The 26632-nt window shown below is 34.2% G+C and overlaps 1 protein-coding gene and 1 pseudogene across 2 annotated transcripts in view; both read right to left on the minus strand.

The window, feature by feature from the left end:
- LOC111419407 (dopamine receptor 1-like) overlaps positions 1-26632 on the minus strand; it is a 160036-nt gene that overhangs the window by 31745 nt on the left and 101659 nt on the right. The gene's annotated exons all lie outside the window — the stretch shown is intronic.
- On the minus strand, positions 11229-11977 carry LOC111419398 (U11/U12 small nuclear ribonucleoprotein 35 kDa protein-like; annotated as a pseudogene).

Here is a 26632-nt window from a genome sequence, read left to right on the forward strand (position 1 = left end):
TTTCTCATTTATGTGGCTAAAACTGAATTTAAAATATCAGGCAGCAAACTTGAGCGGATCTGGTGATTTTGTTCTTTTTTACGAGGAGACATACTTTCACGAGAACTGGCTATTTTTTATAGCCTGGTGGTCAAAATGTCCATGTGCACTACACAGTAAAAAATAATTACATGGTCCAGTACTGGTAATTTATTGCCAAAAAGTTACACGTATGTAATAGCAAAATAAATGCATATCTAAACAAGCGCATTTTCCATTTCTATGTTTGTACTTTTCGTTTGTGATTGATGTAATTTTACTTCTTAACCCAGGTAATGTACACATGTTAACACATAAAAATGACTATATTTATATGTAAAATTACTTGTGCTATGAATATTGTAGTTCGTCTGGTATGTAATAATTCATTATTCAGCCCTGTACATTTACATAATTTTAAGCTTAATTTCTTAAGCTTATAGCAATAAATGTTAAAATACGAATGTCATTATGTAAGTTCTACATATCCAAATTCGTTTTATGTCCAAATTATGAAAGCCAATAGTTTTTCCACCATTGTTATAATGTTTTACAGTACAAAAACATTAAAAGAATAGTGGAAAAAGTGTAAACTTTTACAATTTTAACAGACGGCAAACTTGGAACACAAAAACTTTGTGTACAACCTGTATACGTACTAAAGGGCACCAAACAACCAAACACTAAATGGACAGATTAAAGTGGTTTATTATTATTATAAGAGATTCATACGTTATTAGACTGTATTCGGCACAATGATGCCAACGCGTAAATACATTTACATTGTTTTCCTTGATTTTCCATTTATTTTATTTCTCGTCTGCTTGTGATATTAAATGTGGTGTACCCCAGGGTAGTGTGTTGGGTCCGTTGCTCTTTTCGATTTTTATCAATGCCGTCGCCCACTGTATTTCTTGTAATTATCATGTGTATGCTGATGACCTCCAAATTTACACTACGACAACTATTGATGATTTTCCGGAAGCAATTGCACGTATTAATCACGACCTTTCTAATATTTTGGATTGATCCAAACGTTATGGCCTTAAATTAAATACTGCTAAAACTCAAGCAATTGCGTTTGGCAGTCGACCTTTACTGGTAAAGCTGAATGATTTTGCATCCATTCACTTAATGCTCGACGGAGATATTATTCAGCTGTCAGACACGGTTAGAAACCTTGGGGTGGTTATGGATTCTACAATGTCCTGGAAACCTCAAATTCAATCCGTCTGCAGAAAGGTCTATCATTGTTTCCACTCACTGAAAAGTCTTCCTTCCTCCCATGATCCGTCGTAATCTTTGTTTTTCCCTGATTTTCCCCATATTGATTATGCTGACACGGCATATCCTGATCTTTCGGTAACACTACGAAACAAACTGCAAAGACTTCAAAACAACTGCATACGGTATATCTTTGATCTCGAGAGATCTTAACACATAACCCCATACCGTAATTATTTGCAGATATTAAGCTGTCAGAACCGTAGATCGTTTCGTATATTAACTATGTTATATACTGTTCTTCACAATCAAACCCCAAGGTATCTATATTTATTTATTTATTTATTATTGGGACACACACAGGGAGGATATCCCCAGTGAAGCATCCTCATAAAAACAAAGCACTTAACTACATACCAAGCAAAAAAACGAGAAAAACAAAATAACAATAATTATAACATTAACTATGAAAATAATAATAACAGCATTGATAGTTGCTAATTAAAAAAAAATTACAAAAAAAAGCGAAAAATATTATATAATTGTACTACAATACAGAAGTTAACAACTCTAAACGTTACGTAATAGTAATTCTCTAAATAAGCGCAACGAGAGTCCAAATAGAGTAACATGGTTGAAGTCCTGATTGTAAGTATTCAAAAGCCGAACGATAGGCGAGTTTAGATGAGCGTTCGTGTTCGATGTGCCTAAAAGGAATGTAGTATTCCGCCGCGTGAAACGCTGTGGTACATTAAAGTTGCCATTGACCAGTTTGAAAAGAAAAATTAAGTCTGAGACTAGCCGACGCTGCCGCAGGGATAATAAGTTAAAAACCACACAGCGTCTATCGTAATCGCAATAGGGAAGATGATATTTGTAAGCCAGATAGCGTACAAAGCGTCGTTGAACCGCTTCGATGCGATCACGATAGACCGCCTACATAGGATTCCACACTATGGAACCATAGGATAATACGCTATTAACAAATGCCATATAAAGGGATCTAATGCTTGTAAAATTGGTAAACTGTCTACTTATTCTGATAACAAACCCTAGGTTACGCAGGGCTTTCGCCACCATGACTTCGATGTGAAGGTGATATCTCAATTTGGCATCAAGTATAATGCCAAGATCCTTCACTCTGTCAGTAGAGATAATAGGTCTACCATTAAAGTTGTAATTAAAATTAATAGGATAGCGTTTCCATGTAAACGTTATTTTTTGGCATTTGTCATAGTTCAAATAAAGTTTGTTAACGCGATAGTAATCATGTAGTCGATCAAGGTCCTCCTGGAGCCTTAGGCAGTCATGACTAGAGCTGACTCTAGTAAATATTTTATTATCATCCGCATAGAGCAGGAATTTGGAAAATTTAAAGCAAGAAGAAATGTCGTTTATGTAAATTAGAAATAATGTGGGCCCAAGGTGACTTCCCTGAGGCACACCAGATGAGATGGGTTTGTAGTCCGACAAAAAGCTACCCATCCTAACTGCCTGACTTCTGTCAGAAAGATATGACATTATCCAGCGCACAATGCCGGAAGGAATGTTAAAGGAGGACAGCTTTTGTATAAGAATTCCATGGTCAATCTTGTCGAAGGCTTTAGAGAAATCGGTATAAATTGCGTCAACCTGTGAGTCCTCATTTAAGGTAGAATGAATAAAATTAACATAAGACACTAAGTTAGACTCAACCGATCGGCCAGACAAGAATCCATGTTGTTCAGTAATGAGAGAGTGAGCAATAGAGTGGTTAAAGTAATCGCAAACAATTTTTTCAAAAACGGTAATTAGATACCAACTGTCTATTCCCTTTAAATATTGGAACGACAAAAGCTGTCTTCCACGCGCGCGAAAAAGTACCTTCGAGTAAGGATTTTGAAAAAATAAGATAAAGTGGGGTCGACAGTCCGGCAGCAAACTCCCTCAAAAAGGAAGATGGAATACCATCCGGACCAGAGCCAGAGGACTTGTCAAGATGGGCCAAAACATTGAGGACTGCGTCAGCAGAGAACCAAGGTGAAACACCCTGGCCACCGAAGACCATTGAGCGGTCAATACTACCATCTACGAAAACCGAGGCGAAATACTCTGCAAATGCACAAGAGATATCATGACCTGAGGTCACCATTGACCCATCATCAGAAAACATAGCGGCCGGCAAGCCAGACGCATCCCCTTTCCTGGACTTAACAAAGGACCAGATTCCTTTGGGATTTTCCATAACCCCCGCCTGAATCGAGTTTAAGTAATCTCTATAATCAGCCGCAATAAGCCTCTTAGACCTGGAGCGCAAGATAGAGAAAGCCAAGTAATCACTGTTATGGCGAGTAGATTTCCATTTTTTATGATAAAGTAGCTTTTCTTTAATGACACGAATAGTTGAACGTTTGTACCAGTAAGGAAAACGTTGCTTAGGCAGAAAGCGCTGTATTGCATATTTCAACGCTTGTTGTCGCATGGTTTACCCACTAGATCTCAGTTAGATTCTGTGCTTATGTTCCCGACCCATAGTACCGAGATTTACCATAAATCTTTTGCTGTGCAGGCAGTAACCCTTTGGAATAGTCTGCCTGCTGAGATTCGTAATATTCCTCACCTTGTAACATTTAAAAACCACCTAAAACGTCATTTATTGGCTCTCCAAGTATCTTCCTGAGAACTTTCTTTCTTCCTTTTCTTCTCTTCTTCTACTTTTCTTCTCTTCTCTTCTCCTTTTATTCCAGCAACTATCATTATGCACCGTTTTTAGTGACCATAAGTTTAGCATAGCAGCTTGCCGTTTATTTTTTTCTTATATAACTTAGTATACTGCTGATTGATTGGGTTGTTTGGAAGATATCGCTTACGCGATAAATCGACCCTTTTGCGCGTATTTATGCATTAAGTTAAATGTATACATTTCCTTTAATTTGTATTTTTTTGTTTCTTATTATGGCAATAAATTTATTTATTATTATTTGCATAAAATTTTCATATTTTCGTATTTTTCTCGATATTGATGTATCTGAGAGCAAATATACAAGAGAGCAATATTGTTAAGAAGAAAATTTGCTACAACTTTTGTTATAAAAGTTTTTTGATAAGACTAAGATATAACGATGCAAAATTGTTAAAAGTTAAAAAGAAAAAAATCATTTTAAGCTAACTTCACAGATATTAATTTGTCTAAATGATTTATATCCAACCTAAATTCTTCAAAATCATATAAAACTGCGTCTAATGATAATTAAAACTAACCTATAACAATGCAGAATTGTTCAAAATGACTGAAAAGTGGTTGATAATATTTAAAAACTTGTCTAAATGATTGTAAAATGATTTTTATGCATTCCAAGTTGTTCAAAATCATATAAAATTGCATTTAATGTTGATTAAAACAAACCTATAACGTTGCAAAATTGCTCAAAATCATTGAAACTTGATTGGCAATGTTTGGAAACTTGTCTAAATGATTGCAAAATGATTTATATCCATTCAAATTTGTTCAAAACCACATAAAGTAAAACGTTTTTAGTGACCATAAGTTTAGCATAGCAGCTTGCCGTTTATTTTTTCTTATATAACTTAGTATACTGCTGATTGATTTTGTTGTTTGGAAGATATCGCTTACGCGATAAATCGACCCTTTTGCCCGTATTTATGCATTAAGTTAAATGTATACATTTTCTTTAATTTGTATTTTTTTGTTTCTTATTATGGCAATAGATTTATTTATTATTTGCAGGTTTTTCCTATAGTTTACATTGCTTTGTGTAATTCATATTAAAAAAATGTAATATTTTGTAAATTTACTAATTTCCTGTAATTTTACTTGGTATTAACTGGATTTCGAAAATTACGTTGTTAATTCATGTATTATTTCATAAGTCAATCTTGTAGTTATAATGTATTTTTACATCCATTTTTTACCGTGTACGACAAAATAGCTAAATGGCTCGTTATCAAATGAGTAACGAGCACGAATGGATTAACAATATTCTCTGTCTATTATCTAACAAATCCAGTACAAATAAAACGGGGGTTATATAATAACAGAATATGCACACTATATTCGTTCTGTACAGATAATAAATGTTGCAGATTTGAAACTTTCCATTAAATTACACAATATACAAGTTAGGTGAAAGTAAATTTCATCAATGTTCTACGCTAACATAAACACAAGTGAACAAACAATTTCCGGCCGCAAATTATAACTCCATTACAGTTCCTGAAATTCCAGTATCATTACTGTAATTTCAGTACTGCGGAAATGAATATAAAACATCCCTACATCAACAGCGTGCATATATAACAAAGAAAAAAGAGAAAATTGGTTCAAAATTGTTATCTAAAAATAGTATAAGTGTAAGAACACGTTTTCTGTTCGCAAGTTAGTAAATCTTGAGGTTCTCAACGCTTCACGTAAATTTTTCATAAGAAGGAGCCAGGGGGTAGGTTTAAAAACACGCCTCTCGTGCAAACGGTAATAAATTTTAAAAATCGCCGACGCTTATCTTGACGCAGGAACTGTTATAGAACCTACAAAAATGGCGCTTGAGTAAACGTCCAAACTTCTCCTACGGGAATTAGTTTTTTGTTAAAAAAAATTTTTTAGACATTTAAAATGCGAAAGGGATTACGTTTTATATTTATCAAGATTACCATTTATATTATAAAAATAATAATGCCCAGAATTTTTTTTCATATTTCGGCATCATTCAACAAGATTAGATTACAACAGAACACAATCTCATAAAGTCTTGAAATTGAATTGACGTGATTCAGTTCACATCTGAGGCCTTCAGGGGCCGAAAACGGGTTCATCTCAACAAAGAAGCAAACTTGAAGCTTGGAAAGTTTCGGTGCGAAAACAACTTGACGTCTTCGTGGTTAGAAAACTGCAAGCAACTGGGAACGCTACAAGTTGTAGGGTTCTAGGTCACGTCCCTTCAGCAAGATTTGTGTGTTGAATTCATTTCTTAGAATTAGGCGACGAAAGCTTACGTTTGAAAATTTATTTGTAAATATTTTCAACGAAAATAATAAATGTTATAAAGAAGATATTGTCTTGGAAGATTTTTGAAGGTTTTGTAAATTCTTTCTCGTAGTAATGCTTGCTCTATCCTAATCAGGATTTTTGAAGAAAGTTGATGTTAGCATCTTTTTCGTAGAACGGCCAGGCTGCTTAATAACTCGCATTTAGAGCTGTCTGTACTTTCTACTATACAAGTGTATACAAGAAATAATCTGTATAAAAAACGTCGCAATCCGCACTGTAGGATTTTTAGGTACACTTTAAACTTATTCATCCAGATGTGAGGTTAGAAGTTTAGTGAAAAGTGGTGTTGTTGAATTTTGTTGTTTAAGAAGGTATTTCTTTGATAAATGGTTATTAAGTGTGATTATTACAGATCATTTTAAAAAGAAAACATTGAGCTTAAATTTAAAATAAGTCTCATTCCTTAATTTCAATAAACATGGTTTCTAAGAATTTTTAAATTAGCATCTTTTTTGACTCTTTTAAATGTAAGTGTTGTTTCAACATTTTTTTTCTTAATATTTTTCCAATTCAACCCAACAATTATTATACATCATTTTCAAGAGAAAGCTTTGAGCTTTAATTTAAAATAAGATTCATTCCTTAATTTCAATAAATACGGCTTCCAGGAATTTTTAAATTACCATCTTTTTTGACACTTTTAGGTTATTCGAAAATGTAAGTTTTGTTTCAACATTTTTTTTCTCTATATTTTTCCAATCCAACCCAACAATTATTATACATCATTTTAAAGAGAAAGCTTTGAGCTTTAATTTAAAATAAGTTTCATTTCTTAATTTCAATAAATGCGGCTTCCAGGAATTTTTATATTAGCTTCTTTTTTGACACTTTTAGGTTATTCGAAAATGTAAGTTTTGATTCAACATTTTTTTTCTCTATATTTTTCCAATCCAACCCAACAATTATTATACATCATTTTGAAGAGAAAGCTTTGAGCTTTAATTTAAAATAAGTTTCATTCCTTAATTTCAATAAATACGGCTTCCAGGAATTTTTAAATTAGTATCTTTTTTGACACTTTTAGGTTATTCGAAAATGTTAGTTTTGTTTCAACATGTTTTTTTTAACATTTTTCCAATCCAACCCAACAATTATTATACATCATTTTAAAGAGAAAGCTTTGAGCTTTAATATAGAATAAGTCTCATTCCTTAATTTCAATAAATACGGCTTCCAGGAATTTTTAAATTAGCATCTTTTTTGACACTCTTAGGTTATACGAAAATGTATGTTTTATTTCAACATTTTTTTTAAATATTTTTCCAATCCAACCCAACAATTATTATACATCATTTTCAAGAGAAAGCTTTGAGCTTTAATTTAAAATAAGATTCATTCCTTAATTTCAATAAATACGGCTTCCAGGAATTTTTAAATTAGCATCTTTTTTGACACTCTTAGGTTATACGAAAATGTAAGTTTTATTTCAACTTTTTTTTTCTCTATATTTTTCCAATCCAACCCAACAATTATTATACAGCATTTTCAAGAGAAAGCTTTGAGCTTTAATTTAAAATAAGTTTCATTCCTTAATTTCAATAAATACGGCTTCCAGGAATTTTTAAATTAGCATCTTTTTTGACACTCTTAGGTTATACGAAAATGTAAGTTTTATTTCAACTTTTTTTTTCTCTATATTTTTCCAATCCAACCCAACAATTATTATACAGCATTTTCAAGAGAAAGCTTTGAGCTTTAATTTAAAATAAGTTTCATTTCTTAATTTCAATAAATACGGCTTCCAGGAATTTTTAAATTAGCATCGTTTTAACATTTTTAGGTTATACGAAAATGTAAGTTTTATTTCAACTTTTTTTTTCTCTATATTTTTCCAATCCAACCTAACAATTATTATACATCATTTTCAAGAGAAAGCTTTGAGCTTTAATTTAAAATAAGTTTCATTCCTTAATTTCAATAAATACGGCTTCCAGGAATTTTTAAATTGGCATCTTTTTTGACACTTTTAGGTTATTCGAAAATGTAAGTTTTGTTTCAACATTTTTTTTCCCTATATTTTTCCAATCCAACCCAACAATTATAATACATCATTTTAAAGAGAAAGCTTTGAGCTTTAATTTAAAATAAGTTTCATTCCTTAATTTCAATAAATACGGCTTCCAGGAATTTTTAAATTAGCATCTTTTTTGACACTTTTAGGTTATTCGAAAATGTAAGTTTTGTTTCAACATTTTTTTTCCCTATATTTTTCCAATCCAACACAACAATTATTATACATCATTTTAAAGAGAAAGCTTTGAACTTTAATTTAAAATAAGTTTCATTCCTTAATTTCAATAAATACGGCTATCAAGAATTTTTAAATTAGCATCTTTTTTGACACTTTTAGGTTATTCGAAAATGTAAGTTTTGATTCAACATTTTTTTTCTCTATATTTTTCCAATCCAACCCAACAATTATAATACATCATTTTAAAGAGAAAGCTTTGAGCTTTAATTTAAAATAAGTTTCATTCCTTAATTTCAATAAATACGGCTTCCAGGAATTTTTAAATTAGCATCTTTTTTGACACTTTTAGGTTATTCGAAAATGTAAGTTTTGTTTCAACATTTTTTTTCCCTATATTTTTCCAATCCAACACAACAATTATTATACATCATTTTAAAGAGAAAGCTTTGAACTTTAATTTAAAATAAGTTTCATTCCTTAATTTCAATAAATACGGCTTCCAGGAATTTTTAAATTAGCATCTTTTTTGACACTTTTAGGTTATTCGAAAATGTAAGTTTTGTTTCAACATTTTTTTTCTCTATATTTTTCCAATCCAACCCAACAATTATTATACATCATTTTAAAGAGAAAGCTTTGAGCTTTAATTTAAAATAAGTTTCATTCCTTAATTTCAATAAATGCGGCTTCCAGGAATTTTTAAATTAGCTTCTTTTTTGACACTTTTAGGTTATACGAAAATGTTAGTTTTAACTCAATACTCTTTTTCTCAATATTTTTCTAATTCAACCCATCGATTATTATACATCGATTTAAACAGAAAGCTTTAAGCTTCAATTTAAAATAAGTTTTATTTTTTAATTTCAATAAACACGGTTTCCAGGAATTTTTGAATTGAATTAAAATTTTATTCCAAAGGCCTTTACTGATTGTGAGTGTATTTTGATAGCGTTTTAATTCTCTCTGATTCTGTCACAAAGTTTCAAAATGTTTGACTTCTTGGGACACAAAGGGTTAATTAAAAAGTTGAAGATATTATTTTATTTATTTAATCTAAAATAACTATGCTGTAATGGCGAATGTAATATAAGACTTGATAATTAAATACCTAACAGTAAATTAATAGCGTAATTAGCTTTTGATGGAGGCTTAACATAAAGTTTGTCGTTGAGTGAAGCGATGTGGGCGTTAGTAGTTAAACTTGAACGATATTTGATGGTGTTAAAAACTTATCCTCTAGAAATAACGCTGAAACTTAGGTTAATCGTAGGAATTAAACGTCTAGTTATATCAAAGATTTAAAGATTTTAGTTTTAAATTGGCGCAACATTAAAAGCGTCACGTTTCGGGTTAAGAAGAAATGGAAAGCTTTCAATTTCCAAGATTCACCTCGCAGGTTTTAAGATTAATTGAAGTTGAGATGGGTTAATAACGGTAAAAGGTTCAGCGTCTCTACCTAATAATTAGATTAGCTATGTTACTTTTACCAAGGACATCTCTTTACTCATCATCTTTCGCCATCGTATTTTATCGATGTCAATGAAATTGTATTAAAACGATAAATTTTAATAAGTTTTCCAACATTAATAATTATTTAGACATCTTATATGCATTTAAATGTAACATTTCCCTATTTACGTTGACACAAACAGCTTTGAAATTAAACTGTTCGCTATTTGCTCATCTCTCTATTAAATAACCCAAACATTCGTGTGGTTTGCTCACTTTACAAACTAAATTGCATATTAATCTTTAACGTTCTAATAATTCTCTTCTTCCAAATACTGAATACTTTACTCGGTTGAAATTGTTGTAGTCTCTTCGTTGCTATATTAGTTATTCAGGTAAACTTTCCGTGTATTCTTGGTCGCATCGAATCTCAGTTTATTTTTTAAGAGTTCCCCGTTGTCTGTGTACTATATTATGATACAGAAAGTTTTCAAGAAATCCAATATAAGAGTTGATTTAGCATTTAAATTCTTGCTGAGGAAAAAGAAGCTTAATATCAAGATGAGTAAGGTTTGGTAAACACTTCATACTAAATTATTCTAAAGTGCATTTTGTATTGACACTTTAAAACCCCTTTTGGGTAAAGTAGTATCAAACAAGATCTTGGCTTGAGTACAACGTAATTCCCTCTTCACGAAGAAGTTAGGGTACGTCGTAAAACAAGAGCCCATTAACTCTTGATAATTAAAAAGTTGGGGTGTACGATACTAAATAACGCGGTCGTCGTAAAACAAATTTGCGCGAAAATAATTCAGACGTGGATTTTGAAAATTTCTTCATTAAAGTGTTTCATGCGGAGACGACGACGTTGCTTAGACAGGATACCGGATTTTCCGAACGGGGTTAATGAATGCGAACCGAGGGGGTTAAAGGTCGGGGAAGTAATTGAAGCCTTCGCAACTTTGCAATCTCGGCAGGTTACTTTCAACGCAGCCAACGCGACCGGCGACTTCTCTGACAAAGAAACTCCTCTGCATTTAGTTCGAGTTTACCACGAGGGTCGTCGAAAGTTTTGCGTCGAGGTTTTCCCAACTTGTGATTGAATTTTGAGTCATATATCTTAACAATTACGATCTGCTAGAAAACTTTAAGTCAACTTTTGCTTGATATTAATTGGAAAAGCATTTAAGATTAATTTATTTTGATGCGTTTAATTTTGATCAATACACAAATAATGACGTGAAAATAAGATAAAAAATAAGGTAAGAAACTAATCTAAATTCTGATGAAGTAGAAATAACTTCACAGAAATAGTAACTCTAAAAATATGCAACTTTCACGACTCCTTCTTCGTTTCCTCCTTTCTTCATCAGGATCATAACTTCTTTGTCGAAATCTTCCAGTTCGAGACTTCTCCTCACGTTCTCTTATCTCTAAATGAATTGGTTTTCTAAATGGTCTATCTCTCCCTCCAAATCTTAATTGTCCAGATTCTTTTTCCCTCCAAATCCGCCCCCTAATCTTCTTGGTTTCCAACCTTTCAATAATCGTTCACATTCAAAATCAACAAAAACAACATTTCCATCTATATTCATCCTATAAGCACTGCGATATGCTTCTTCAGCAGAGGATTCAGATTCGTATTCAATAAAAGCATAACCTTTTGGAAAACCTGTTACAATATCTCGTACTAAACGAAAACGCTTTAATTGTCCAAACTTTGAAAAGATTTCTTTGATAGTATCTTTGGTCGTTTTTAACGAAAATCGTACATTCAGGTCGACCTTTAACGAATTTGTTAGGAATGTAATCAGAATCGATAGCACGAACGATTGCTTTATCATGGGGCTCAGTGTCTGTACCATCTATTGAACCTATTTTTAAGGGGTTGTAATGTTTTGCGTATTGGGACCATGCCTCGCTTTTGTTACTGGAATTCTAATCACATAAAGAAAGTTTTCTAGATATTATTGCATTAATTTGTAAGAATACTTACAGTTTCACTCATTTTGAGTCAATTGAGGTTATGTTTATTGTTAAGGGTATTCCCTTTTTAGAATTTAGAACTTATAATTCGTTTTTAATAAAAAGTTTATTTTATTTATCTTCTTAAGAAATTATAATTAAATTGGGCTTTACAACGTAAAAATAATTTTAATAATTTGTTTTTAATTTGAATTAATTTTTTTGTAAGTTGGTATTAAATGTGTTGACAGTTATTTTTTAAAAGCCAACATAACCTAAAAAAATCACAATATTGTTTGATTTTTCGTATTTACGATGGATATTACGCCAGAAAAGAATAGAAATGATACAGAAGATTCCGATGATGGTTTAAAAATAGTGCTAGATAGTCCAGTACAGCGAAAGCATTTTTTGGAAACTGGTCATTTGGGTTGGGTTGGGTTGGATTGGGTTGGGTTGGTTCTTGAAAGACGTGCGGCTAAACCCGAATGTTTCTAGTTCTAGGTCTAGTGTTAGTTCTAGTTTTAATTGTTATTCAGCGTTAGATTGTGGTATATTTGTATTGAACGAAAAGTAGAACTAACACTAGACCTAGAACAAGAAACATGCGGGTTTAGCCGTGCATCTCTTAAAACGGAAGCTCAGAGTTATCATAAGGACGTCACCTTTTCCAAGCAAAACTTTTTCTTTGCATTCCGGAGGGATGGAAAGTGGGGGTAATTTGCCCAGTATATAAAAAGGGTAATAAGGGAAGTGTAGAGAGCTACAGGGGAATTAACCTACTATAGTCGAGCCGTCGAATTTGTGCAGTGGTAAATCACCGTGACAGGTACTTACAAAAAAAGGGGTAGTCGGTTCCTTCGTTATGTAACCGCCTACTTCCACCAGGGTCTATAAGGCGCAGCTACACTATACGAGAATAAACCTTTCTTTACAGTCAGATAAGAAGTTATGAATACCGTTCACAGTGCGTCGGCGGCTTTTATTATTTTTTTGTCTCCAGTAACGCGCTCAGTGCGCTACCCCCAGAGGGGTGTGGTCACTTACTTTGACGAATCCGGACAGGGCGACCGACGATGTGAGAAATTTACCTACTTGTCACGGTGATTTATCACTGCACAAATTCGACGGCTCGACTATAGACTCGGCATACAAGGTATACACGAAGATACTGCTGGGAAGATTGGAGGAGGAGATGGAGTTGGGGGGAATTTTGCCGGATGGGCAGGCAGGCTTTCGGAAGGGAAGGGGAGCAATCGACAACGTGTATGTGTTGAAGCATTTGGCAGATAGAGAGCTGGATAAGAAGGGAGGGAAATTGTACGCCCTACGATAGGGGGAAGTTGTGGGAGGAGATGGGGAGGAGGGGGATAACGGAACACCTAATTGCGAGAGTAAAGGAAATATACATGGAGACGATTGCTAGGATAAAAGTGGGAGATAAGCTGAGCGACGTGTTCTGGACGACGAAGGGACTGAGGCAGGGATGTCCGCTGAGCCCAAGTCTGTTTGCACTGTATACGGCGGACCTGGAGGAAAGATTGGGGAAGAGGCAGATGGGAGGATTGGTGGTGGGAGGTAGAAAGGTGCATATGTTAGCATACGCGGATGACATCGTGGTCATAGCGAGAGAAGCGGTGGAGATGAAGGAGATGATGAAGACATTGGAAAGATATTTTAGCGGGAAGGGGCTGGAAGTAAATGTGGGGAAGACAAGGATGATGAAGTTTTGTAAGGGTGGGAGAAAAAGAACAGAAAACTGGAGATGGGAGGGAAAGGAGATCGAGGAGGTTAGGGAGTATACTTACTTATTCACCTTAAGGCGAATAAGGTGATGGGACAAGTATGGGGTTAGGGGAAGAGAGTCTTTGGAAGGAATGTGGTAGCGAGAAAGATTATGTTTGAAGGTCTGGTTAGCAGTGTGATGATGTATGGGGCAGAGGTATGGGGATGGAGGGAGCAGGGACCGCTGGAGGACGTGCAGGCTAGATATTGGAGATGGGTGCTTGGGGTGGCGAGAGAAATACCGGGGTATATAGTGAGGGAAGAGGTAAAGGTGGATAAGGTCAGAGTGGAGGCGGGCAGGAGAGCAGTGAAATATGAAGAAAGAATAGAAGGGAGGCCAAGCTGCGGGATCCTGGGGGAGTGTTAGAGGGAAATTAGAGAGGGAAAGGTCAGATATGGGAAAGGACACAGAGACAACTATTATAGACGAGCGGGCTACTCGGTAACGGAGATAAATAGTAGACGAAGGGTGGGTAGGGAGATGTGGAGGGAGTTGAGAGACAGGGACCGAGATGTGCAGAGACAGGAAAGAAGGACACAAATAAAAGAGGGAAGGTATAACGAAAGATACAGGGACATAATTACGGAGGGGCTGCCTAGATACTTGTTATTGGAAAGAGATGAGGAAGGGAAAAAGTTGGTGGCTAGATTCCGTTGTGGAAACGAGGAGAGAGCCAACAAATACTGGATGGCCGATGAGGAGAGGTGGTGTAGGCAGTGCAGGGAGGAATGGGAAACGTTGGAACACATGCTGAATGGGTGCAGTGAGTTGAGGGAGGAGGAGATGGACCGTAGGCAGATCTTAGGAGAGGGGGAGAGGGGAAACGATGTATGAGAATGGTGATGGGGGTGAGGAGACAAAAGGATGGGTGAGGGGATGATTGGGCCGAGGAGCCGAGGGCGTGGAAATGGAGGAAGAGGGTAGAGAGTGAAAGTAATATTTGAATAATGTAAAGAATTGTAAACAATTACTGTATACAATAAACTCTTAATAATAACTTTTTCTTTGCAAAACTACCCAATGCCTGTACTATTAAATTTTGTTGCATTTTATTTGGGAGAGTGCAAATGCATAGTATAGTTTCGTAACTATGGTGACTGCATTCGTATATTGCGAGTTATATGAAATTTAATATCCGGTATCTTATATTTATCAATATGATATTTGTATAAAGTAAAAACAATTGAACTCGATACAAAGAAGAATAAAAAATCCACAATGTTCTTTTCTCGTGTAAACGGAACCAAGGTTGTTTTAAAACAGCAGTCAGGTCATCAATAACGAAAAACCGAGAACTCGCAAACCTCAACTCGACCACGATAAATTGCAAATAGTTATTTGACCGTCGCACGGCCCCAGAGTAAGCCTCGCGTGCCGAGAAAAGATCGACGTCCGCAATATACCGAAGGGTATCAACGGGTTTACTGAACTTAACCCCGTCCAGAGAATTCGCCACGATCTAATTTTAAACATTAACCCTTTACTGTTAAAGCCAAACCTTTTTTTACCTCTAAAATTACTACAACATTTAAAATTACATATTGCAAAATATACGTAGAAAAGAAATATTTACAAAAGTTAACCAAATATTTGTAAAGCAGTGTTATTAATTGGTTTTCCAATGATGTTTACCATACCGGACCATACCGCACTATCCATTTGCTCACGGACGCGTAATTAATAACTTATCGATCGGGAATGTATGCGTTTCGGTCAAATTTGTGGTGACTGCTTCGAAGCCCACATGGGATTACCATCGTGTCATGGCCATTTACCATCAATTGCTGTGGAGGTGTCGCGGTCTTTAGCACCGTGATGCTTCTCCAAATGGTCCGTTCGAACACAACCCGGATGTTATCTGTCAAAATGTCATTTCAAGATTAACCTCATCATCATCCATATCAATTATTAAGCAATCGCATCAATCGCATATTGCATCGACACGTTATTAGGTATCTAGAAATCAAGATTTACGTTTTCACCGTACCTTTATTACAGTTCAATAATACTCTAATTACCGAACAGATCTGTGAGAAAATTGGATGCGAATTTCTGATTTTCCGGTTTAATTGGAATGGGTAATTGCAATTAGAATTTTAATTGGAAATTTAAAATTCGATTACATATGGTTTCATTCATCAAAATAATCGAGTTTTTGTAAATGGATTCGTACAAACATTTAGAAAGAAATTGATTATTTAAACTGATTAATAAAGATTCATTTCTTGTGAATTAATTAAGATCTAGGATGTTTAATTAGATAATGAACATGTCCCAGACAGTTAATTAGACCATGAAAGTGACGGGTTAAGCATTGTAAACTAGAAGCATGTTTGTTTGTGTACATTAAGCAACACGCTTGATATGCATATTCGGAAGTGATGGGTTGGAAATGACGAGGCAAAATCATATTACGCTATTAGAAAAGTGATTAGAGCTTTCGTAATTGAACCGTCAGTTATTATAATATTATCGATAATATGAAATGTTAATGAAGCTTTAATAGATTTTAAACACCATGAGTTTTTAATACTTTAAAAATAAGAATGATTTCCCAAAATGAAGTAATTGTTACGAAGTTTCTTAATAACCAGCTTTGAATTTCACTACCGTCGAAACACAAAGAGAAAGGTGAATAACAATTCGACCAAATTAAAATCACTGTCACTCAACCGCTTCGCGGTGAGAGTATTTTAAAATTCAAATAGCACCCTACCGTTAGGGTTCAAGCATTTTCACTGGAAACCTCGTTTTGTGGTATTTGTGCGCATAAATTAAAAGAACAAAGTGGGGGTCTTATTAAGATCGATTCTTATCCGCCCGTAATGATGTTTTGATGCAAGGATTCAATGGTTTCATTGTTCCAAGCTATTATGTAATTCCCTTTTAATTTTATCGATTGTTTCCGACGACGTTTTCAAATTTAGAATGGGGATTTCAGATAATTTCAGACTGTTTCAACTGACAAGGATTTGAGAAGGGACAAAGCTTTAGATTATTTGCTTACTATCGGGAAAATCCTACGAAACGTGACAACTATGTTTGTTAAGTTTCAAAATTGGACAGTAAATAGATGTTATTTATTTTATCGATTTCTGCTACGACTGCTCTGCTTGTTAATTACGCCATGAGAGACTATGCTGAACGTGCTGCTCCTAGATATTTTTATCATGAAATTAACGGCCGTAATCCCTCCTTGAAGCTCGCACAGACTACTTCACACCTATTTTCTTAAACAACCACATTTTGGCTTAAAGATGATTTCCCAGAGCAACTTTAACACAGGTAAAACGCTGACCATCTATAATGCTCAAAGCAGGTTGGAGGCTCCGGTTCTATATGAAGTTGGCGAACACACCTCTTTGTAGAGGATGTGAAATGGAAGACGAGATTGTAAGTCATATTGTTTGTGACTGCCCCAACCTCATGCACTTAAGGGAATCCATTTTTGGCTTCCCTTCATCCATGGCCCCAAATTTTGGACATAAAGAACATACATTAAAATCTTGGGCTGGTTTTTTGACTCCTGAATGAACTGTAAATTGTGGGGATGTACAAGGTGTCCAAATTTCGATGGGTTTGCAGGGTATCTCAGTTATTATGAAAGGTAGAAAGTTGCGGCTTTCGCGAACCTGAGCTACTTTTTTGTGAAACTTACAATGGCGCAAACCAAATTTTCACAGCCCTCTTCGTTTTTGATATACAGGGAGTGTTTCAAAATTTACGATTTTCAGACACCCCTGTATGTCGGCTATCCGGAAACGTAAAAATGGGTTCTAATAGATTTTTTCAAGTAGAATCCAATGGTGCACGTAGAATTTTTCTAGTCATCAAGGTTTTTGAGTTATAAAGAGTTAAGTATTTTAGAAGTTGAGTATTCAGTATTTGAGTTGTGTTTATAACTCAAAAACCGTGATGACTAGAAAAATTCTACGTGCACCATTGGATTCTACGTGAAAAAATCTATTAGAACCTGTTTTTACTTTTTTACTAAGTTTCCGGATTGCCGCGATACAGGAGGTGTCTGAAAGTCGTAAATTTCAAACACTCCCTGTATATCAAAAACGAAGAGGACTATGAAAATTTGGTTTGCGCCATTGTAAGTTTCACAAAAAAGTAGCTCAGGTTCGCGAAAGCCGCAACTTTCTATCTTTCATAATAACTGAGATACCCTGCAAACCCATCGAAATTTGGACACCCTGTACAGGGTAGTTCAAATTCAAGGTCCGCATAGGCTAACTCGGAAACAATAAGAGTTAGAAAAAAAGTAGCTTACATGTCATGATCTCGTTTTTCGAGAAACTGCTAATACCGAAAATCTCATAGTGTTATCGTCTTTTGTTTTTCCCCTAGAGGCCAAAATTGAAAATATCGTAAAACCAATAAGTGCAATTATCTTAGTTATTATTATGGTGGAGTATTATAACTACGACATTATATGGACACTTTTTTACAGAGAATTTCATGACAGTAGTTAAATTAGTAGTTAGTTAAATTTACAGTTTCCTGTAAGTTACGGTGCGGTAGGTAAAATTTAAAGTCAGTTGTTTGGTTTCAAATACCCTTAAGTCCAAATTTTTCGATTTTGAGAAAACGGCAAAAAAGTATTTTGGGATGATTTTGGCGTTAATAATTCAAACATAATTTATTTGTTATTAGAAGACTTACTGAAGTTTCAAAAATTCTATAACCACGTCTTTTGAAATAGATATAAAAATCACAAAGTGGATTTAAAAATGGTGTTTGGTTGCGTTTGCTACCAAACTGTGGATTAAGGCTCATTTGAATCTGAACAAAATGGATTAGGCATGAATTGAAAGTGAATCAAATCTCTTTGTAGCTAATAACAGGAAACTTTATTTTTTGAAAGATATGTTATTTAAAAACTGTACTTAAAAAACTCTTAAACTGTAACATCAGGTATATTTTCGGTTGATTCACATAAACTAGGCTCTTCGTCTCCACTGTCTTCTCGAGAATCGCCAGGAATATTATTGTTCTGAAATTTTCCCAATACATCTCTATAATAAGCCAAATTTTCTACCGCTCTCCAGTTCTTTCCATAATGTTTGCTTAACAAGTTATTTACATCTCTCATTTTCAGATCTTTTGGTTTCACTCCGGTAGGAATTTCTTTTGGCTGGATATTCATGGCGGTTTGGTTTTTCCTAAAAACTCCTTTGAATGTTCCGGTGTCTGAACGGTAAGATAACTCACCTCGAATGGTGATGGCGTTTTTTTTGCCACGTCGTATAATATATCTCTTACATTGGTTAAATTTAAAATGCCACTGAGACACTGGCTTCAGGATTTTTTGACCAGCACCTTTCCAATCACTATCGGGAACATCTTTTCCAAGTTTAAAAACAGTAGCATGTTCTTGAAAAATATTTATGTATTCTTCTGGCATTACAATTTCTTCTTTCTTTCTTATTTCTTTTTCGATAGTAGCAAAAACCCTGTCAGGTGGAATGTAGGAGTGCCCAACCACTGGGAATACCAGCTCGATTGTTCTAATAGAACTGCTTATACTGCTTAGCCATTTGAACAACATACATATCATAATGGTATTTTTATTTTGGCCGCCGCATCCATCGGCGACCAATCGAAGTGTATTTATTCCCTCTAAGTTACTATTGTTTAAAGTGTAAAAGACGCAGCTTGCGATTTCGTTGGCGCCCTTGGCATGTTCATCTTCAGTCCACGTGAAAATTTTAACATTATCTTTTGTTAACGGAGCATGTGAGTGCCCCACTACAGTAGTGAAGTTGTAAATGTACAGTTGTCTACTATAATAGATACTTTGATCTGGTATTTTGGGCAATACCAAGTTTTTCTGACAATCAAAAGAAATTGTCAGAAGGCCGTCCCGTTTCTCTTTTAGCTGTTCAAAAAATGCTTTGGCCCTGAGCTTATGTATTCGGTATTCTGTAGTTAGCACTGTTTTAATAGATGCAACCTTTTCATTTTTAATTTTTTCCCGGAGTTCAAGACACTTAGAGCAAACATCGGTGCTAGGAGATCCAAAGCCGATGTTGAAGGAAGTATTAAAAATAAATCGAAAGTAGTTCTCTTTAATATCTAAAGGCTGTCTATTTGATTTGAATTTTAAAGGGATTCGCGCGTTTTTTAATACAAATCATTGAGTATTTTATAGAAAACAACTTTTTCTAACAGATGGCGTATATATCTCATTTTTGCCCAAAAATGGATTTAGGGGATATTGAAACCAGACAACTCAAGTTAACAATCAAATACGAAGATAATTTCTGGTATTTAAAAACAAATAATTTGTAATATGTAACAATCTAACATGTCAAACTTTTCAAAATTTTCGTAATTGATCTTAAAAACAGGATTTTTAAAGTGACACTTCCGAAAATTTTTGAATACAAACAAATGTTGCTATGTTTATTTGAAATAAAAAAAAAACATATGAGCGCCATCTATCGATAATTTATTAAGTCATTTAAAAATAATATTAAATCGTAATAAAAAATGTGAAATAATGCAATCTATTCCAACTTTTGTATAAAACATATATAAATTAAACAGTTCAACAAATATATTTGTTTCAAATATCAGAAATATGTTTTTTTAATTTTTAGTTATAGAACCGTAATTTACAGGAAACTGTAAATTTAATTTCTTCAACGAAACTAAAAGAAAAGTTTATTTTTAGTTTTATTCTAAAACAATAACAAATAGACCTGTCAAACCCTATATTTTTGTAATCAGAAAAAAATAATAAATTTATTAAGCGAATAATCAGTGGTTGTTTCCATTTAAAAAAACGAAAATTGTGATAATATCTCAAAATCTAAAACCGACAACATTTTTTTGACTAGAGCATGACATGTCAGTACTTTTCTTCTAACTCTTATAGTTTTCGAGTTAGCCTATTCGGACATCGAATTTGAACCACCCTGTACAAAGGGCCCGCTGGGGTCTAAGTGGTGTGAAGGAATTCACCCCCACATGAAACTACATACATATATCGACTTCTAAATACATAATTATGCCATCTTAAACAATTCTTCTAACGGAAAGTAGACACTTTTTTATATTATTGTTGGAAATTCCAGGTCAACTATCGAATTGAGCAATTTTGATAATCAACCGTTTGAACTATACTGCTTTACTTTCTGTTGCATGTCGTAGCAAATGTAGTATCTAGTTTCTTCCAGATTTTAAATTATAGCTATTTTTAATTAAACATTATCAGATTTGATATTTTACAATGGTTTTCCATAAACATATCCGTTATAATATTCCTGTACTATTCTGCTATATTTACTATCCATACATTGGAAAATTTATGATGGTAAATAACGCGCAGTGGCGACGTCTATGCCGCAACCGTATAAAGAAAGTTGTAAAAGTATATTACAAAGGAACGAGGATATAAAAGGAGGGCTCGTACGTCTCACCGCCATGTCTTCTTTTGGTCTGTTTTAGTAGGTATACGCTTGTTTCCCAGAAGACCAGAAATGCGAAGCCGTTTTCAGACGGAAATGTGTACACTTACATGGCTCTATATTCCACCCCAACCATTTAAACTGATATAAAAAAAAAGAATCCGTGAATTTATTAACTGAAATATCTATAAAAGGCTTTTTCAGTCAGAAAACCGTATTATAAGGTCAGTTTAGGTGATGATTGTACAGAGATTTCTTTGTTCATTGTAACAATTCTATTTAAAAAAAACAGTTTTTTTAGTTCATCTATTTTTAACTATTTTTGAATGTTTTTGTAACCAGTGAATTTATAAAAGCTTTTTTACGTTTACAAAAAACATTTTCAATTGCTGGTTTTTATACTGTATAGTTTAAACCAACAATTACTGAGTTAATAAAAAAAATAGAACCTGGTTGCACCTCGTAAAACTGGAATAACGGTCCAAATAACATCAAAGAGGCGTCGGTTGCGGATTTAATTGACATTTCCGGAACGGTTGGGTGCAGGACATTCAGTTTCATTTTTCGAGCACATTTTAGGTGTTCACAATTGAAGAGTGTAAGTTCTAAAGGATCTAAGTGCCAAAAACATGAAAGCGAGATAATCAAAGAAAACTATCTTGGAAAGTAGCAAACAGTATTGCAGCTGTAACTATATATTTTTTACATAGAACATGTTACTTTAGGAAAAAAGTGCAGACAAAAGCTTAAATCGGACTGCAAAAAAAAAATGAAAACAGGAAATCTTAAAAAGATCTAAGTACCTTAGGGTAAATTTTTGGATATTTTATTGCAAAAAAAAGTTAAACCCATAATACATTCCAAACTAGATAACTAAAAACTTTAAAATTAATATTTATAGAGGATTATTATTCCTGCATGAGCTTAGAGGTTTTACCAATCAGGTCTGAATAAAAACGATAATGTCTAAGTGGAATATAGTCTTGCATAGATTTGAGATCTTTGAGTTTGGCTGCAGTAATCCGATTCTTACATTGCAGGGGAGGTATCTGGTACGAACGAAGAGGCTGGATACTTTTCCCTCTTTTTAATAAATTGCAGATTTTCCAATCTTCGAACTCGCTGAAATTTTTCTTCATTTTTACATGGCCTGGGTTCTCACTAGAAATTCGGATCCATGAAGCTTGAGAAATCTGTAGATTTGCTGCATTTATGAAAGTATCCGCGAACTTCTGCAGATCCTTGAAATCATTTTCAACCAAGTTGACAACCTCAAATGGATTTTGATGACGAGCTTCTTTAATCCGTTCTATATCTGATGATACAAATAGCTTACAAACTCGTTTGCGTTTCTCTATTTGGGCGAAGTCCCTATCACAGGGAAGATAAGAATGTCCACTTACTAGAAATTTTTGATCGATTTGCAGAAACTTGCCCGTTGCAACTAAATATATAAGCACTATAAGAGCATTCGATTTTTATTTTGCCCAATGCAGTTGTCACTCCAAATGACTAGTTTACTTTTAGTTGCGAACGTATTGTTGAAAAGAAGAACTCTTAAGAGCGCAGATCCGACTTCACAACCTCCTCTTCCTGTTACTGATTCGTCCCAAAGACACATGAAGGCACTATTGGTGTCTGCCAAATCTATGCCCAAGTTATAACAGGAGAACTGACGGCTGTAAAACATGTCACTATGAGTGAGAGTTGGTATGAAGATGACCTGCTCTAAATCTATGGAAATCACTATATTATTAGACGTTGGTTGCTGTGATTCAATTAAATCATTCTGCAGCTCCTTCCTGGCTTTTTCGGCTTCTCGCTGGTGTAATTCAAGTTTCCCTTTAAGGGATCTCTGGTCTTCAGCAGTGCTTACCTTTATTTTGGAATTGAGTAAATCACAAGTTAGGCAGGTATCAGATCTTGGTTTTCCAAATCGAAGATGTTGGAAGTGTTTGTGGAATGTGTCCGAATAAAATCTGTAATTTACTGCAGTGTTAGGATGTTTCTTTTTAAATGCTATGAAGAAGCGGTTTATGTTTAAAACGGGGCTCAGAAATTCTTTTTGAGATTTTAATCGACTATAATGGTCCTTGCTTAACACCTAAATAAATCGCCAGCACTTATACCGTTTGTACTACTATTAGGCATGGCACTTAGACCTTTTCTGCATGTATAACTAAAAATTTCCGATTTTGGCACTTAGACCCTTTAGAACTTACACTCTTCAATTGCTTATTTCTACTAACTTAATTATTCTCTTATGTGAAAATGTTACCGAGTTATTCATTTAAATGAATCATTTTAAGGAGGTTAATAAAGGTTACCTCATCTACATAAACTTTTAAAAATCTGAAAGGTTGCAATTTTTTGTAGTTCATATCTAGGGGTCGCCAATTTCTTGTAAATTTCAATATTTTGTCTTGAATCAAGACAAGAACAATAGTTAAAGAAGCTCTTGAAAAGTGCCTTTTCGATGGTACTGACGTTGCTGGACTTCTTACAAGGGAAGTGTCACAACTGTGTCTCACCGATTTCGATGCAATTTGGTACAGTCATAGAATGGGCCAAAATAAGGTTCGTACATTTTTTTATACGTGCGGTAAAAGCCCCTGGGGCGAGTTATAGGGGTTGAAAGTTTGGAGAAAAAGTACGTTTTCACTTATATTTTAAAAATGAAAAGTGCTATCAAAATTTGGTAAATTGTAACTGATATTCATTTTAAAAGAGCTTTCTTTTGATGTATCACACATATACCAGAGGGTTAAGAAGGGCGAACTACCCCTATTTTTTTGGAATTATTTAAAAACCACCCTATCGATTTTGGCGGCATTAAGTATACTTCCAGCACGTTCAAAAATATTAGTTAAGGGTTTTTTCCCATTCGCTCTAGATCATCCCCAGCGAAGTTACGGGGGTTAACATGTAACCACTTTTCGTAAGAATGATGTGATAAAATTGTCAGGTATTTTGAAAATACTTTAACAAAACCGTAAATTAGTCGCACAATAAAATGTTTAATGTAAAATAAGGCATAATACACCATTTAGGGGTGGTTGGGGTTAACCACCCCCTTAAAAATTAATTCTATCCCGGGCATTACTTGTTGATTACGGCGAAATTTGGTACTGTGTTTGTTTTATATAGTTTATTAGTTTATTTTTATTCTACATAATGTTGCCAAAAATACACCTACCAAAAAAATTTTGGCACAATATTTGTTTTTTTAGTGCCGCTTGCTAAAGGTCATTTCTCAAAATAGTTTTTTCTAGTATAAAAGAACGTGTGCCCAGTGGGTAGATTTTAGTTTCAGAGCAACTGACAGAAGCAATGGTTACAATAAACCCAATAAACGTTTTAAATTTGCTAATGACAGTTTTTACTGTTATGAATATTCCCCAGACTCCTGTAAATGAAGCAGAAGTTAGTTTAAAAGAAAATATACAGCGTATTTTAATGGAAAGTATGGAAGACTACAATATGCAAATTGAAGACGAAACTGTATTAATTTTCGATTCATCCAATGGCATCAATGACGGTCAGCAAATTATTGAAGACCAGGATACAACTGACAGGTTTGTAGAAGATACTGATGCTCATTGTCCATTGAAGGATGACATCGACTACGAGTACAAATTAGAGGCGGTAAATTACTGGACAAGTGGGAAGAAAGGTTATTTGAAACTAGAAACCGTAAAAAACAAATACCGAAAAGTAACGTCAAAGACCCAATTGCACAGATGGTCTAAATATATTGAAGAAAGAGGGACATACAAAGAAAAATTAGCAGAAATTACCGAATTTGTAATTAATCAAGCGAGAGCCGCCGTAGATAATAAATTGCCACTACATGATATTGATATACGCAGATGGGCTATACAAGCTAGAAATGAAAAGAATTTATCTCCTCAACTGTTCAAAGCATCTCATAGCTGGGTGCAACGTTTTAAGAAAGCAAATCGGTTAGTAAGCCGAAAAATAACAAAATTTCTATCCCAAAAACAAATTGGAAATGTTGATCGAGTAAAAACTTTAGCAAAAGATTTCGTTAAAGAGGCAAAGCTACAAATCCAAATATATGGACCTGAAAACACCTACAATTCGGATCAGAGCGGTTTTAACTTGGAATTCCATTCGGGAAGAACATTAAGCGATTTAGGAGTTAAAACCGTAGAAAGTGTGGTCCAGTCGGTGTCATCTACAACGCACAGTTACACAATTCAACCCGTAATATCTGCTGATGGGAAACTTCTTTCTCCACTTTTTATTGTTTTAAAAGAACCCTCTGGCAGCTTTGGACCGAGGGTAGCAAATACAATGTTTAAAGCAGACAATATATACGTTTTGGCATCAAAATCTGGAAAGTTAACTTCAGAACACATGAAAAATTGGCTCCAAAATGTATATTTTCCAAATACTGGTTCTAAATCATTATTATTATTAGATTCTTGGAGTGGCCATTGTCCTGAAGTTATTAGTGAAATAACTCCATCAGGTACTAATTTTAAACATTTATCTATACCTGCAGGGACAACAGGTCAAATACAGCCCCTAGATGTATTTGGTTTCAGAATATGGAAAAATTTTATTAGAAGATTCTCTGATCAGATTATTCTTTACCAGTATGATGTCAATTTACATCAGAGGGATAACATATTAAAATTGCAATCGTTGACGCATAACCAGTTGGCTTCCCCTCGGTTTATAAATGTTTTTAAATACGCATGGTTTGCAAGTGGCTATATAGAGGAGAGACCAGACCATTTTGAAAATCCCGTGGAAGTTTGCTTTTCGAGTGAGAAGCCAACGTGTGATATCTGTGGGGATATAGCGGTCATAACATGTGCATGGTGTAAAAAATCCTTATGTTTAAAACATTTTTTCCACGACTTTCATTTTTGCCAACACTACGTAGAATAAAAATAAATTTAATATTGAAAATTAATATAATACATAAAAAACGTCAATTAGTAATGTAGAATAAACTTCTTTGGTATATTGAACTATTTTTTTTGTCAGTTGCTTTTTAACTCATAAATAAATAAAATATCTTATTTATCTAGTAGTTTTATATTTATTATTTAAAGAAAATGAGGGTAGTTTACCTCGTGGAACATCGATAGATAGATTTTTAAAAAACAATACCACAGTTACGATGGCAGTTTTCATCTTCGAGGTATAAACAAAAAACTACCCCTAATTTGTAACCCTTATAACCATTTTCAAAAATTTTTACTTCAAATATAAAACAAACACAGTACCAAATTTCGCCGTAATCGACAAATAACGCCCGGGATAGAATTAATTTTTAAGGGGGTGGATAACCCCAACAACCCCTATATGGTGTATTATGCCTTATTTTACACTAAACATTTTATTGTGCGACTAATTTACGGTTTTGTTTAAAGTATTTTCAAAATACCTGACAATTTTATCACATCATTCTTACGAAAAGTGCTTACATGTTAACCCCCGTAACTTCGCTGGGGTTGATCTAGGGCGAATGGGAAAAAACCCTTAACTAATATTTTTGAACG

Source organism: Onthophagus taurus, chromosome 2 (assembly GCF_036711975.1).
Source record: "Onthophagus taurus isolate NC chromosome 2, IU_Otau_3.0, whole genome shotgun sequence".
Taxonomy (NCBI): Eukaryota; Metazoa; Arthropoda; class Insecta; order Coleoptera; family Scarabaeidae; genus Onthophagus; species Onthophagus taurus.